The 17,793-nt window shown below is 32.6% G+C and overlaps 1 long non-coding RNA gene across 2 annotated transcripts; it reads left to right on the forward strand.

The window, feature by feature from the left end:
- Positions 1-3,840: 3,840 nt before the first annotated feature.
- Positions 3,841-4,862, forward strand: LOC118681196 (uncharacterized). 2 transcript variants are annotated; one of them, XR_004976884.2, is made up of 2 exons: positions 3,841-4,315; positions 4,386-4,862. It is a non-coding gene; the product is annotated as an uncharacterized lncRNA (long non-coding RNA). The 2 variants fall into 2 exon arrangements; XR_004976882.2 differs by having other exon boundaries at positions 3,841-4,281.
- Positions 4,863-17,793: the final 12,931 nt, after the last annotated feature.

Consider the following 17,793-nt stretch of genomic DNA (forward strand, 5'->3'; position numbering starts at 1 on the left):
TATTTGCACTCACAGCGCTTGGTTGCAATGTCGTCATCGGAAGATAACTTAATTTTATTAGCGTCTCCTGCAGTTTTATTGCAAAAAAAACAATAAAACAAATAGGAAAAAGAAGAAAAATAGTTAAATGAGAGTGTGGTACCTACCACCTAAACAGTTTAGACCTAAAATATTTTTAGACGAACTGAAATTATTAAGCGAAAGAGATTACGATAACTTTTCGCGAAAGGGTTAATAAACCTTCAATGAACTTTTAAATATGGTCAAACCACCAATAGAAAAACAGGACAGAGTAATGCGAGAAGCTGTTGCGCCAAATATGCGATTAGTAGTAACTTAGATATTGGACTTAAGTAACTTAATCTGATAATAACTATCAATAGATCGATAATTCATAAGTTAAAGATTTTAAGTAAACAAGAGTTCAATAAATTTTAACATCACCCAAACAATAGGTATAATAATTATTTTGTTTCGTCCGCAACTTGTTCATCTTTCAACTGGAGTGGAGAATATCAAATTAGCGGCCGTTAAATTAATATATCAAAAATTTTCAATATTCATCAAGCAGAGCCGGCAATAAGTGTAGCTGACAAAACCCGACGACACCAACATACTTAAAACGTTGATGGAATTATTTGACCGTCTTCAAGGGCCGTCAGAGTCAGAGATCATTTGTTGTATTATAACTCGACGTATATATATCTATTGTAAAGCGGACCATGCTCTTTCATTGGCGACCATTATACGTTCTATATAAGTTAACACGGGTAATCAATCATCCGGCCAAAATATCACTTCAACGTAATCAAATATCGCTTCAACGTAATTTGCTGACGGCGCGTCTACAGTTTTGCACATAACACCAAAGAAAAGTTCAGTACTGCAATAATAACGCTTCCGGCCATATTGGTGATCGAACACTTATAGTCTTGCGCGTGACAACAATAAACCAAATACAAGACAATAAGCGGAATTGGTTCACGCGGCAAATAACGTGCAGCAACTAAAGTTAGCAAGCAGTGTAGGTATTTAGACGCTAGCGTCGCCTTTGTGTAAATTAGTTGTAATAACTCTCCGCTGAGACCGGCTGCCCTTGTAAAGGGAAATAAAAAATTCAAAACGAAATTAACAGATCGTTTTACTTATATGTTGACCGCAATTTCGGATTACGAAATTTTTGAACGATTAGTATTCAATATTGATGGATTGCGATCCCTATAACAAATAAAGCCGGGTGGCGGATTGTGAATCGCGCGATACATACTGAATGTTAAGCAATTTGTGATGCTACGGAAAAAGCATTGAAAAATTTTTAAAACGTGCGATGTTTATAAAAAATGTGTTGTTGTTTTATATTTCTATGCAAATTTTAACATTTTCAAAGATCTGCTGAATTTTTAATGGCTCTTAGTATATTTACTCCAAGTCTTTCGTTTAATTGTTTTACGAACGAAAAATTAATCAAATAAAGGAAAACCATTATTCAAACTCTTTCTATCAAAGGAATAGTTTATTACAAATCTGTCGCAATAAATATTGAACGTGTGGCTTGCACTCGCGATCCATCAATTTTAAATATAGAGCACGATTCTAATATCACAATAAATATTGAAAGAGTGACAGTCGAAATTGAAAAATTCTTAGTCAAATGAAATGTTTCTGCTACTTTTCTACAAAATTAGATGTACATTAAGATCTGTAAATCAACTACAAATATATTCTTTTTATTTACTTCTTACTTAAATAATAAGATACTGAGGAAACTTTAGTATACCATATCAGGATTTCAGGGTTAAGAGGGGTAGGGTATGGTTGGATAGAGGGGATTCTCGCGATCAAGAATGCAATAATTATAGCCGCCGGAGTCTTAAAGTTTTCGATATATTTGTATTTTAAGTTGAAAATTTCACAAATTTTATCTTACAATTTCTCAATTTATAGTAATTTTTTTATAGTATGCACTTATTATACATTTACGCTTCACTTCAATGTTTCTACATATTAATTTTATAATAGAGGATCCTGTCCACACGTTGCTGTGGCTAAGGTATATATTAATTACATACTATTCAATACAGAAAAATTGTATTTATGAAGTGAAACGAAAACGTTAATTCCAATGTAAGAAACACCAAGCAGATCACTTCCAAAAGTTGAAAATGATTAATACTAATTTCCTTCGATTTGTTATTAAACACAAATAAACATAAAATATAATACGTTGATTTTTTAATTTTATATTCAAGTATGAAAAAATTTAGTAATTTTCAAAGTTGTTAGTAGATAACGTTTGAAATAATAAAGAGGTTGTTCGTTCCTAATTTTTAATAATAATATTTATAGTTTTTAATTATAAACATTTCCAAATTCAATTAATTAATCTCTATTTGTATCGTACGTTCTGACAGTTGGAAAACGTGGCAAGAGGACACTTCTTCATTAAATTTTCCAGTCAAAATAGTTGCTACAATAATATTTCTTGTAATTTTTTTTGATTATCAAAGGTGTACCGTTGCATAATTGAGGTGAATTGAAATAGCTCTGAATAATTTTCAACCAACGATGTCATTCCGAGTATATCTAGATAATTTACGTTTTCATTCACATTGACAACAGTAGCGAATTATTTAAAATAGATGATTCTATGCTATCTCCCCATCAATTTAAAGCCAAATCGGCTATGCCGTTCATAACCTTTAAATATTGTTGCTAACACTTCATTTCGCGCTTCGCGATGCTCATCAGTGTGATTTGCTCTTATAGGTATATCTTTGACTTGCAGTATTTCGAGTTCAGTGACCTAAGTTTGTACGTCTGCGTGGTGTCATTTTTAAAAACGAAAATCCAACTGTATACCAAATTTTAATATTGTGTAGTCATCAAAAGTTACCAAAAATCGATAATAAGCTGTGAATGTACCGTGATTAAGAAACACTTATTAGTAAAAAACAAACCTCTTAGTTTTTAAAACAAAATAAACTTTATCAAAAACTTAATAAAATTATTGTTAGCGCTATGTTAGGTTAGGTGTGTTAGATCACCACAGATTACTAACTAGGTTATGCGAAGTTTGTATACTGCGTTCTGAAATCTAACTCATAGTATACATATTTTATTATTATTAAATACTTACATTAAAATGATATCATCACTGGTATTATTAATATTACCGTCAAAGTCGGTACATTTAATTGTGGCGAGTAATTTTCAAATATTAGTAAATTAGTGCGATAGAATTTAATTAAGTAACCACATATGACATTCGTTACGCGCGTTTTTAAAATATGCAAAATTGAATGTATTTTTTCAATATTTCTCAAACATTTTCTTAATATTTTTTTCCGTAAAAACCTTCTACAGAGTATTAGGAAACTAAAAAAAAAACAGCCATATCGGTCTAGCCGTTCTCAAGTTATGGCGTGACAACGGGAAACGGGTTTCATTTTTACTATATGTAGATAGTCTCCTTCTGCTTTAATACAGCCTTTTGCATCTTTAAGGGTCTTAAAATAAGCATGTTTTTAAACAAAATTTCCAAATTTCAGGAATTTGAATTTGACTTTTCAGAAAAGATGAAACTTGCGCAAGTTTTATAAACGGGGTTCTAGATTATATTAAAATAAGCATTTTTCGAGCAAATATTAAAAGTATTGTCAAAAGATTTATTCAAAAGTAAATATTTTGCGCAAGTCGCATAGTAGCAGGCTAGTATGTTGTCTAAGATGCTCAAGCAATAAATTACAAATATATATAATGTAAATATCAATAAAAGTGTCGTAATTGCGTATGTTTTGAAATCGAAGTGCAAAATATTACATTCCATTTAGCACAGGAATATATACATTTTTTACACTCTAGCAAATTTGTTCACCACTATTCAAAACAGTGAAAAAAATTAGTAATTGGCACACTGTTTTAAACAAACTTAACATTAAAGAAAATTGATAGGTTTCATTGGTTCTGGTAGGACATTTCGGTGATAAGAAAGCATTTTCTGTGACAACACTAAATATTATACCCACTTTGGTTAATTATCGATATATTGTTTGGTTCGCCTCTATTGGTATTCTGGACAGTTTGGTTTAAGTGGCATTGGTTATTGGCTGTTATCAAGGAAGTAATGTTCACTGTAAAAGTGGTTTTATACATTTTACATTGAAGTTCCACTACAGAATCGAATAGATTTATTTATTTTTATTTATTTATTAAAGGAAATACAATAATAAATAATTATACTACCTATAAAATATAACAGCACTAGCGACAAGGCTTTCAGCTGTAAGATTAATTCGCGTTATCATAGAAAGTTTACGTAAACATAATTTTAATTATTTGTAAATGAAATATTTTGAAACATTTCAAAACTATGTTTTGTATTATAGGTGCATTACCGGCCAAAGTTATACATATATGGGTTTACTATCGCTTAAATGGTATTTCGGATTGAGGATGTTAATATGTCAATCCAAATATAACTCAAAAATATTAATATAATGTGGGCGCGTGTAGATTAAAAATATGTCTACAACTTCTAAATCGAAAATTGTGTATACAAATGAGAAGAGCTCTAAATATTTAGTAACACGAATGAATTGTTTTCCGTTTGATTTTGCCATGGTAAATTTGTTTTAAATTACAAGGTGCGCATTCAAAACTAGAGGACCCCGTCCACGCGTTGCTGTGGCTAAGGTATACATTAATTACATACTATTCAATGCAGTAAAATTGTACATATGAAATAAAACGAAAACGTTAATTCCAGTGAAAGAATAACCAAGCAGATCACTTCCAAAAGTTGAAAATGATTAATACTAATTTCCTTCGATTTGTTATTAAACACAAATAAACATAAAATATAATATGTTGATTTTTTAATTTTATATTCAAGTATGAAAAAAATTTGTAATTTTCAAAGTTGTTAGTAGATAACGTTTGAAATAATGAAAGAGGTTGATCGTTCTTAATTTTTAACAGTAATATTTATAGTTTTTAATTATAAACATTTTCAAATTCAATTAATTAAGCTCTATTTGTATCGTACGTTCTGACAGTTGGAAAACGTGGTAAGAGAACCATTTCTCCATTAAATTTTTCAGTCAAAATAATTGCTACAATAGTATTTATTGTAATCTTTTTGATTTTCGAAGTTGTACCGTTGCATAATTGAGGTGAATTGAAATAATTTTCATCCAAAGATTAACTGATGTCATTCCGAATATATCTAGATAATTCACGTTTTCATTCATATTAAAAACAGTAGCGAATTATTTAAAATTTTATGCTATCCCCTCATCAATTTAAAGCCAAATCGGTTAAGCCGTTAATAAGTTAAAAATATTGTAGCTAACTCTTCATTTCGAGCTTCACGTTGCTCATCAGTATATCTTTGACTTGCAGTATTTCGTTTTATGCGGCCTAAGTTTGTACGTCTGCTTGGTGACATTTTTAAAAACGAAAATCCAACTGAAAATAAAAAATTACTCTCTTATATTTTCTGTTTAACCGTGTATACCAAATTTTAATATTGTGTAGTCATCAAAAGTTACCAAAAATCGATATTAAGCTGCGTACTTACCGTGATTAACAAACACTTATTAGCAAACAACAAACTTCTTAATCTTTAAAACAAAACAAACTTTATCAAAAACTTAATAAAATTATTGTTAGCGCTATGTTAGGTTATGTGTGTCAGATTAGCACAGATTACTTAATAGGTTATGCGAAATTTGTATACTGCGTTTTGAAATCTAACACATAGTATACATATTTTATTATTATTAAATACTTACATTAAAATGAAATAAACACTGGTATTATTAATATTACCGTCAAAGTCGGTACATTTAATTGTGGCGAGTAATTTTCAAATATAAGTAAATTAGTGCGATATAACAAACACGAACAAACGATGCTCTTTCAATATAGTCTATGGCTGTGAATGACATTCGTTACGCGCGTTTTTTAAAATATGCAAATTAGATGTATTTTTTCAATATTTCTGAGACAGTTTCTTAATATTTTTTTCCGTAAGAACCTTCTACAGAGTATTAGAAAACCACAAAAAAAAGCCAAATCGGTCTAGCCGTTCTCAAGTTATGGCGTGACAACGGGAAACGGGTTTAATTTTTATATATATTGATTAATTATTCTAATATTTCCCTTAACTAAGCATTTTATTTTTACACAACTCTTGACAAACCGCATGAAAATGATTATAATTTAATACGCTTGGGTTGTATGTATGTAATGGAATCTTAGAGCTTAATTTTCATAGGTTTCCCGAAGTCTGATCAACTTCAAACTTTGCAAACGTGTCAAGGACCGATGACAATGCAATAATTTGATAACAGTTTCCCATTATTTTAAAGGTGGGCATAACCCCGCATTGTGAGAAAAGCGTGGAATAGTTTGTGCCATATTTTTCGTATATAAAGCACATCACACTTTTCTTACAATAGTACAAATATATTTCGGGCAATATTCCTGTCAGTTTATATAAGAAATTATTTTTTCTCTTTTAAGCTTGAAGTGGTTTAAAAGCTTTATTTAGTTTTTTAAAACTATACTTATTTTCTAAATTAATTTATTTTTAGCTTCACTTCTAGAATGATGCAAACTAGCCATTGTTTCAAACATGCCATCTCAAAAACGTAAGATATTGACATTTGTTATGCCCGAAACATAAACATCAAAGTCAAAAAGACTGTTATGTTATGTTCTGTAATGGAATGTAGACGAGGTTCGCCACGCGGTATCCTGGGTAACTCTAAATGACCTGCGACCTTTTAGGCGTTCTGCGGATTTGACCTTTGCTCGATTCGGACACAGTTTGGACTATTTGAGTATGCAGATGTGATACCCTGCAGAAATGACTGATGCGCTAATGATAAGGTCGCCTCTGTCCCGTTAAAACAACAGCAGGACTCGGAGTTCATTCCCCTCCTGTCATGATTAAGTTGGTGTGCCCTGAATGTATTCCCTCATAAGGGCGTGCGTTAATCCTCGCCTTGGCCTCGTAACTGAGACAACCTTGAGACCATAAGAGGTGACTACCTTTCCGGGAGGTGAATAGCGGTTCTGAGTCGGGACCCAATTACAATGAATAAAACAACAACCCAACTAAGGACGAGGGAGGAAGCAGGTGGAAACCGTCCTCTGCTAAAGTGACGGTCCTTTTTTTTGAAGCATCAAATTGCTTTCGGTGCGGTGTTTTTTGAATTCCGCCCAAACCTGCTGCTTTTTGCTCCTAAGTAGTGAAATGTTCTTATTCCACCAAGGTACAGATGGTTTACGGGTAACGTTTTTTGCTTGGGGTATATGGAAATGCTAGATGATGCTACATTTAGTTTGTTGTGGGTAATCCCTTTTTTAATGTATACACTTCTGCCTTGCTTATTTCTTGTACTTAGCGTATGATTGTGAAAGTATGCTACGTAGGCGTGGGGTTGCTATTGAAGGGCAAATGAGTGTCTTGCAACGAAACAATGCATACAATGCTAGGGTTATTGTCTTTTATAAGTAGATGTAAATGTAATAGAATGTAGATGTAATTGTCCCAGTATCCATTAAGATTCCATTGCAAAATAGTGGTAATTTTGACTTATGAATATGTCTTAAAATAAGCTGGAGGATGCTGTATATTATATAATATGCCAGATTACACAGGTTTTCATTAATATTTCAAGAGCACTAGTCGCCCACAGGATCGCTCGGTATGGAGTACTAAACAAATTAGTATCTGCCCAAGACAACAATTTTAGTCAAAACTTGGATTCTAGTTGTCAAGCATATACGAATTTCACCATATCATCTGCAGCCAAAAGGGTTAATGGAACGTTTTCATTGGTTGGACACTCTAGCAGTTTCACTTTTTGATATTCGAGCAGTTTAAACGGAAGATAAAACAAACCGCTAGTCGAACACGTTTACTTACATACAAAGGATAATTTTTTTTATTTTAAGAACAATATGTTTCGGTACTAAAAGATCACATTGAAATTTAATTTTCACCACACTACGAAGGATCGTACTTTTTTTGAGAAGTGGCGTACTGCTGCAAATAGCATCACCTGTACAGAGGAATGTTTTGACTTTAAATTGTCTTTTCTCATTTCAGCTATTAAGTTGCAACCAAGGGTAACAATGTGCAAATCTTATGTATTTTAGTGCTGAATGAAATTTGATGTTAACTGTTGCAAAAAATTAAAATATCTCACTTTTGAACGACCAAAAAACAACATACGTTGGCAACACATTAAATGTATTTATCCAGTAGGTACCGTTATAATTGTCTGATATTATTTGCGTATGATAAGTGGAACTGTATTTGGTAAGCAAATTTCTTTTATGATGTTGTAGGTTTGCAAAAAAAAAAAGATAAACAAACAGACATTTCAAGATTTGCAGGCTCTGTTATTCAAATAATGTCAGGGGAAAAAAGTACTTGCGAAATAGGCAATACTGTCAAAAAACCACATACTACTTTTTGGTACATTATTGCTAAATTCAAGACTACTGAAGTTGAAAGACTTAATGGTAGTGAAAGGTCCAAAAAATTCGATCGCACCAGTCTTAAAATAAAGTTCATCGGAAAATCAAAAAACACCCCAAAATATCCGATGTCGCTATCGCCAAGCAGTTGGAGGAAGCTGGCATTGCAAAAAGCCACCCTCAATCTCTTAATAACATCTCGGTTTCACCTAATTTTAGAGTGTAAACACCACGAAACCATCTAAACATATCGAAGAGAAATATAGTATATCCACCGTGACAATAAATTTTGGGATTCTGTAACTATTACAGATGAGTCTAAATTTAATTTCTTTGGATCTAGTGGTCTTCAATTTGTATGGTGTAAGGAAGTCTACCCACTGAAAGATAAATATTTAATTTGCCTCCGTCAGCAGCTAAACTTCATTTAAATGGTAGGTTCTGCGACCGGAAGCATTTTGCTTCAGACCTTACGAGAGCGCAAAGTCAGAAGCAGAAATGAGAATGAGGTAAGTCTTCAGGAAAAATGGGCATATATACTTCTTGGACTTATACCAAATTTGGTGCAATTTTAAATATGGAGTCATTTTAGATTTCTAAACATATTGCAAAAGCTTTATTTTTTCAAAGATATTTCAATTATTAAAACGGACTTTTTCACACTTTTGGATGCAACTCAAAAGTTTTAATAGTTTAGACGATAAGTCAATTCAAATCTGCCTATATACGTTTTTTGGTTGTATGTGTTTGTAAATCGTAATTGCTTTAATTAAATATAGTTACTAGTATACAACGTTGAGACAGAAGCCTGTTGATCTCTAGAAGGATAAAAGCAGAATAAAACGATGCTTGAACGACCGTTGCTCCTTTTTTGGATGCTTGAACGACCTTTGCTCCAAATTTTGTTCTACGGTGCAGTAGTTTAATGGACAGGCTTACGTAAATCTACCTACCGGAAAAAAGAAGAAAAAAAAAACAAAGAGTACAAAAACAGTTTAGACATAAAAATCTATTAGACGAATTGAAATTATTAAGCGAAAGAGATTATCATAGCTTTTCGCGAACGGATTCATAAACCTTCAATGAACTTTTAAATGTGGTTAAGCCACCAATACAAAACAATACACAGTAATGCGAGAAGCTATTACGCCAAATATTATTCATAAATTAAAGATTTTAAATAATTAAGAGTTCATTGAGTTTTAACATCTTCCCAACAAGACAATGTATAATAATTTTTTGGTTTCGTCCGCAACTTGTTCATCTTTCAACTTTCACTATGCAAATTAGGTTTTGCTTCTCAAACATGAGTGAAGACCTTCAAATTAGCAGCCGTCAAATTAAAATATTAAAAACTTTTAATGACAATAAGTCAGTGAAGCATTGATGGAATTATTTGACCATCTCCAAGGCCGTTAGAGATCACAGGATTTTATTGTTTGCTTATAAATACTTTATGATATGTACTATATATTGTATTATAACTCGACGTTCATATATTTATTGTCAAGCGGACCATGCTCTGTCATTGGCGACTACTATGCGTTCTGTATATGTTGACCGCCATAACGGATTACGAAATTTTTGAACGTTTAGTATTCAATATTGATGGATTGCGATCCATATCACAATTGTGGGATTGTGAATCCTGCGATACATATTGAATGTTAAGCACATTTGGAAAAAAGCATTGAAAAAAATTCAAAACGTGTGTTTTAAAAAAAAAATTATTGTTTATTTATATTTATGTGCAAATTTTAGCATTTTCAAAGATCTGGTGAATTTTTCATGGTTCTTAGTATATTTTACTCTAAGCTTTTCGTTAAATTTATTAACAAACGAAAAATTAAACAAATGATGAAGGGAAACCTTTGTTTAAACTCTTTCTATCAAAGATATGGTTTATTACAAATCTGGCGCGATAAGTATTGAGCGTGTAGCATTCACTCGCTATTCATCAATCCTCAATATGGATCACGATTCTAATATCACAAAAAATATTGAAAGTGTGACAGTCGCATTAAAAAATCCTTAGTCAAATAAAATGATTTTGCTACTTTTCTACAAAATTAGATGTACATTAAGATCTGTAAATTAACCATTGTATAAGCCTACAAGTAACTGAAGAATCAGCATTTATAATGGACAATATTAATTAATACTTTCAAGAATATTTTCAAAACAAAAGGTTATTATATATTTATTGCTTTTCTTCACCACGTCTGAGGTTGTAATATAGGCGCGTTACCGATGTATTTTGGGTGTTCAGTTCCCCAGGAGGCCTTAATTACAATTAAGTTGAAATTTTCATTTTTTGAGGCAACCCGTACGAAGTGGGCCATTTTTGCGTGTGTTTGTGAAAGTCTCAGGATTGGTTACTTGTAGATGAATGAATGAATGAAATCAACTACATGAGTACTATATATGTACATGTTTTACTTGCTTCTTACTTAAATAATAAAATGCTGGAGGAGACAAGAACATGAAAAGTATAATTTCTGTCATGAACGGAATAAATAAAAACGAAAATAATTGCACACGAATTATATTATAATATTATTTATTACTAGCGGACCCAACAGACGTTGTCCCACGACTTAATTGTAAAGTTTTTGAAATTAGCTGGAACAATTAGACCGTTTTGATGAAAATTTTCATTAGAAAATTATAACAATATCTAACGTCATTCATATACATATATTTATCACAATTCGACCAATAGCGTGTGAGTATGCTTTCAGAGATGTTATATGTAGAAGCTGTATTGAATGAAAACTTGAAGTCGTTTTAATTGAAGGTAACAAGGTTGAACCTTAAACTATTCTATAACGGGTATTTATTTTGGGAAAACTTTAGTATACCGTCCCAGGCTTTCGGGGATAAAATGGGTATGGGCGGGAAACTTATAGTTTTCGAGTTATTTACGTTTAAAGTTGAAAATTTCAACTATTTAAAGTACGCATTTTTTCAATTTCAAATGAATTATACACTTATATTTTCCACTTTTATATCCACTAACACTTCACTAATTCGTTTGAACACATTTATTTTACAATACACAGTGCGAAAATAGTTTAATTCAATAATTATATTGTTAAATTCTATTAATTCTGACAATAACAAAAGGGTTGCAAAATGTCAAATAACCAGTGTTACCTTATCGACATCTTTTGTAATTGAACTGAAAGAAATTAAAACAGATAATACCCCAAATACAGGAATCCAAAACCTAGAGAAATAAACTATTACAGAGCATTGATGTTAAGTATTACGTTATACCCTCTATGACAATATTACTTTTTTTTGTAAAACTTCTGTTTGCGTTGGCGGCCTTCGGCTGTGCTTCAAAAAAAAATAACCCTGGTCGGTTCAACGCCGGGATGTAACAAGGTCTTTTCGCGTAGAACTCCTGTTTGCGTTTGCGGCCTTCGGCCGCCCTTCAAAAAAATTACCCTGGTCGGTCCAACACCGGGGTGTATCGAGGTTCTTTTGCGCAGAACTTCTTTTTGCGTTGGCGGCCTTCGGTCGCGCTTCAAAAAAATAACCCTGGTCGGTCCAACCCCGGGGTGTATCAAAATATTTTTCGCGCACAACTTCTTCTTGCGTTGGCGGCCTTCGGCCGTGCCTTAAAAAAATAACTCTGGTCGGTCCAACACCGGGGTGTATCAAGGTTTTTTTGCGCAGAACTCCTTAAAATTTTCAACTTTAAACGTAAATATTTCGAAAACTATAAGTTTCCTGCGGCTATATCTATATCTTGATCTGGAGGATGTCCTCTATCCGCCCATACCTATTTTATCCCCGAAAGCCTGGGACGGTATACTAAAGCCGATCCTTTATTTTTAACTATCACACAAAAACTGAAGTTATCGTAATGCCATAGGATGTACAATATTTTTGGTTAATCCTTGAGAGGTATAAATAAAGTATATAAAGTCGATGGTTTTTCTACTCTCGAGGGCACAACGTATAAGTTAAGAAGAAAAGCACGGATTTTCTAAATCTAATTTACAAATCGTCATTTTTTGATCTTGTGCCTTATTAATAGTCATCGCAAATGAAAAGCAGATGGGAAATTGTAAACGTTCAAATGGTATCGGCGAATCCGAAGGAATCACTGGAATCCGTGGCAAAAGTACAACTTCACCTTGAGATTTTCCACTCAAAATAGTGGATAGTCTTTTGAAATTGATAGTGTCGACATCTACATTTTTCGCTGCTAAAATAGCTTGTTCACGTAGCCATGTATGGCTTGTATAATTATATCGTAAACATAAATATACTTTTGAATATCTGACACGACTTCAGCGGAGTCTGCCGAAATTCTATGTAAAATATTCTAACATCAACATCAATTTATAAATAAATAAATTCATTGTTAAAACATTATCTAGTTGATCGAATTGTGAGTCTAAACCATTCTCAAACCACCTTGAATACACACAAAAAATTTCATCAGAATCGATTCAGCTGTTTAGAAGGGAGTTCAATTACAAACATACGTACAGAAGATTTTTATATATAAGTATAAGGATTTAAGTAAAAAAAATAATATTTTTTGTTTGCACTTCAAATGAATGAAATATATTGAAAACAAGTAAGGAAGGGCTAAGTTCGGATGTAACCGAACATTTTATACTCTCGCAAAGTCAAATGGTATACTCGTTTTAGATTTCTTTGTGGATCTTGCCGCCTTGTTCTATGTTGACTGATATTTTCGGTAAAAAGTCAACTACAGGCACTGGGCCCGCATATTCAGTACCTAGGGGCTTGAACAGTTTTGGTTCAATTTACATAATTTTTGGTCACAAGGAGGCATACTTTAAACGTATTATTCGATATGTATGATTATGATAGTAGTTTTTAACAGTACTGTTATACGGGGAGTGGGCGGGGTTGTCACCCGATTTCACCCATTTTCACACCGTCGATAGAGATGCTAAAAAAATTTGTTCCCAGTGAATTTTGTTCTTATAGCTTCAGTGGTATAGGAGATATGCACATTAAACTTATTAGGGGGAGGGACCACGCCCACTTTAAAAAAAATTTCAAGATTCCCCTCCCTAATGTGATCCTTTGTACCAAATAACAGTCTTGTTACAGCTTGAACGGACGGACGGACAGACAGTCACCCGGATTTCAACTCGTCTCTTCATCCTGATCATTTATATATATATAACCCTATATCTAACTCGATTAGTTTTAGGTGACACAAAGAACCGTTAGGTGAGCAAAACTATTATACTCTGTAGCAACAAGTTGCGAGAGCATAAAAACGCACAAAAACAGTAGCGAATCATGTTCTGAACAATGGAACAATGGAATAATGATCAAGTTACGCCAACTCTTGGCCAACCTCATGAAAATAATTATAAAATGTAAACATGCTTTTTTTAAATTGATTTCTATAAAGATGCAAACTAGCTGTTGTGACATTTGTTATGCGCAAAACATAAGAAGTATGTGTAGCACTCAGGGAGTGCCGCGGTAAATGCATTGAATTTTTTTATCAACTTGTGCAATTATAATTACTTATTTTATTTATGCAGTATATATTTTTTTTAAATTTAATTAAAGTTTTTTCTTTGATATTAATTCATGTTACACTTTTTGAGCATGGTGGCCGATAAGAAAACAAATTTGTTTCTTTTATTGAATAAAAAGAAGTTAATATTGTTTAAAATATTTTGTAGGTTATTCAGGAATTTTTATCATTCAAACTATAGGTTTATGGGAACTAAAAAAAAACAACAAAAGTTTGAGACTTGATATTCTATAAATTTCTGGAAAATACCGCGTCAATGGTGGTCCCATATATTGTTGGGGATTCTTGTGGATCATTATTCATTTTCAAATTAAGTTTTTCCGAAAGAAAAGTTGTTGATGTTTTATTAGCGAAGTTGATGTTGAAATCGTTAGCCAAGATAAGTGGAAATTCATTATCATTTGTTCCAAGTATTTTCGACCCTTCTTCAGTGTACTCCAGTAAAGTGCGAAAATGCTCTACCTAGTTCAATTTTGGATTCGGAGAAATGTAGATTGTTACCATGACTATGTGTAGGCCATTTCTAAATTTGCATAAGCGTGCACAAATATCTGCAACAAATGAGCGCCTAACATAGCTAACGGTGCAATACATATTTTAATATTCGGATTCATAATATTAGCTGCACTTTGCGACTTATGTATAGTTAGAGCAAGGGCTGAAGTTAATGGAAAATGTTTGCGTTTATCTATGTATTTTCTATCCGATGTTAATGAAACTATTGCTGTTCGTAATTCAATGAGAATGGCTTCTTGCCCAGTACTTTTAGCACTTAGTAATGTGATAAGGCAGTCCTCCAGTGTCGATAACAGATTTTTTATGTAATTTAAGTCTAAAATTAGCTCTTGCTCAAATAAACGAACTCCATCAAGACTAACTGTAGCAAAATCCCCTTATTTGAAAAATCTCGATTCAATAAGTTGAAACTCATGCTTATCTAGTACATCTCCATTACCTATTTTTGTCAAAACTTTGATAAAATTTTAATGTGTCGATCTTACTGGTGGCCGTAAATCTCCGATCGAAATAACATCTATACTTCGGAAATCTGTGTTTTTTCCTGGTATTTGTTTTAGACGATTATATCTGAAGAGAGATCTACACAATTGCAACGTTTCTGATGACAGAAGCAAAAGTTTTGAAAGAGAAATTTTGAGAGCTGCATGAACAGTTGTACCATAAATAGCCACGGCAGCTTTGCCGATTGAAGAACATGTAATATGGGCATTGCAGTAACCATCATTGTCAGTGAACATGTTGTACATTTCCATAATCAGTTTGATAACGAATGATTCTCCCAAACCAGCTGGTCCCGTAAAAAAAATTTGAAATGCTTCTTGAATTGAAGTTTGTAAATGATGAATTATAGCCATTATAATATATCTATTTTGATCATTGGCCATTCGCATTAAATCATAAAATTGTTGATAACCCATTAAATTTTCTCTTTTTTTTTAGCTATAACGCTAAGTTTATGCAGAGATGTATTTTGTACATCAACGTTAGCAGTTGAGTTTGGATCACGAAGCAATAAGTCATAATTATCTCTTTCATGCAATATATCAACCGCTCTTAATAATTCTTCGTCTTCTTGTTCTTCATCGTTTTCTCGACACAACTGCCTACAAATTTCTAAAGTTTACTCAATGATTCAAATTCTTTTCTACGTTTTACTGTAGGATCTTTGTTGTCCTCGTATATTTGAATGAACTTATTTTCAGCAATAATATCATTTTCTTCAATTTGAAAAGGAGCATGCAACAGAACCATCTCACGCCTATAATTTTTGTAATTAGCCAAATCGTCGTTCCTGTATCTTATTATTCTTGCAGTATCTCTTTCAGTGTCCTTTTTTTATTTAGGTAACATTTTGCAACAAATTGTGCCAACGTAACATCGCGGAGTTCTTCAGGTCTTTTCTCATACCATACATAATCATGGTTCGAGACCAATTCTCTTTCCAAACGTTCGTACAATCATCATCTAAAGCTTCAAGTTCCTTTATAGATTTTCTAATTCCAGCGCGTTCAGTAGGAAATACCGTTGGAATGTAGACTGTCACCACCGATAAATTGGCCATAGGTTATCTTAATAAGTACTAAGCAGCTTCTTCTGCCGGCATTTTGACAGACTGAAGTATGTCAACACTCATTTTTTTATAGGTATCAAATTAATAGTTTTTGTTCGTTGGCATAAATGGTGCACCAAATCTACATTCTTCCTTTTTATTAGGATTCATTTTTTTATAATACGTGAATGTATGTTACTAGTTTTATATTTCCAGACGCCGCTGACGCTGACACAGAAACTAATTCGTCGATTAATTTAATTACTTCAGGATCATTGCTTAATAAATCTTAAGGAACATTTTCCAACCAAAGAAGAATATGATCATGTGGTCTACCACGATGTTGAAATTCTATTCTTTTGAAATAATGTACTACTCTATATTTTCCGAATGGACTTCTTTTCTTTATTGAAAAACTTTTATCAGACAATTTACCATTTTATTAAAATAAATAGCACAGGTTACGGCATTTTCAAAAAGGTCTTTTTTGCGATCTGACCAAAACCAAGCAGAATTTGGTATGCCGCGAAGAAATTAGAGATTTGTTTCTAAACAAATATTTATATATTCTTAAGATTGAATGGTCCCTTTCGTAAATGAAGTACCTTGGCCAACATGCTTAAACGCAACGTTGACACATCTACTAACTCGCAACATCATGATTTTAGCAGAGATGTATTAAATGTGTTGTGGGTCAGTAGCACGCCTATCAGTACGCCGAAGTTCGCTGGTAGTTTGCATGGATGGAGTAACAATAACTAACAATAACAACATCTCTGTATATTCGAAACTGACCGCCGTAGATTGTCGGAAAAGATTCAATTGCGAAGTACATTCATTGCCGTTAAAAAAGATTAATCGATTTTAATGCCATGATAAATATAAAGAAGCGTAGAAACGAAATACGACAACTACTCTTTAATATGGCTCTTATTAATAAGCCCGAGGTCATACCAAGTTTTGTGAACCAACTTCTCTTTCAAATACGCATAAAAGAAATGGTCATATTGAATGTTTCTTGGCAATTGTTTCTGTATTGTGTTAATTTCGACAGGAACATTAATTATCTGGCCATAAATACCGTACTGACCATTAACGTGTCTCAATCTACTAATCTGCATGAACGGTATTCTCGGGGAAAAGAAAAATATAAAATGAACTTTCATGTTTACTGGTCGACATTTTCAAGCCTCTTTTCCACTATAGTTTGTCGCAAATAATACAAGAATGACCAAGTGAATTACTCGTAATCTCTTTATAAAAATCAATATGACTTGTGCTGTGTTTACGATAATTTGTGTAAACTGGAATAGTACCATCAACAATAAAATCCATAATATTTTCACCTATTCGATCGTCTCTATCAATCCTAATTTCATTTTCATGTTTGTTATGGTTATCTTCGGTAGAATCTTTATCATAATTGCCACGCAATAGTTAAATATTGGCATCAACATGGGCTTCATTTTGGGTAGCGTCTTGTATTGTCTCCAATCTGATACTTTATTAAAAGGTGTGAAATGTTGATCACGAAGATGAAGATGAAACCAGTTTTGTGTATCATTCGCTTTAAAATGACAAAAGACAACTCTTTGTAGTTATGTTGTAAAAACAATAGTGTACACAAACATTTTGATTTTGCATTTTTGAAAATAAGTACAAAGAGCCCAAATTTCTTTAATCGTTA

The sequence above is a fragment of the Bactrocera oleae genome, chromosome X (assembly GCF_042242935.1).
Source record: "Bactrocera oleae isolate idBacOlea1 chromosome X, idBacOlea1, whole genome shotgun sequence".
Lineage (NCBI taxonomy): Eukaryota > Metazoa > Arthropoda > Insecta > Diptera > Tephritidae > Bactrocera > Bactrocera oleae.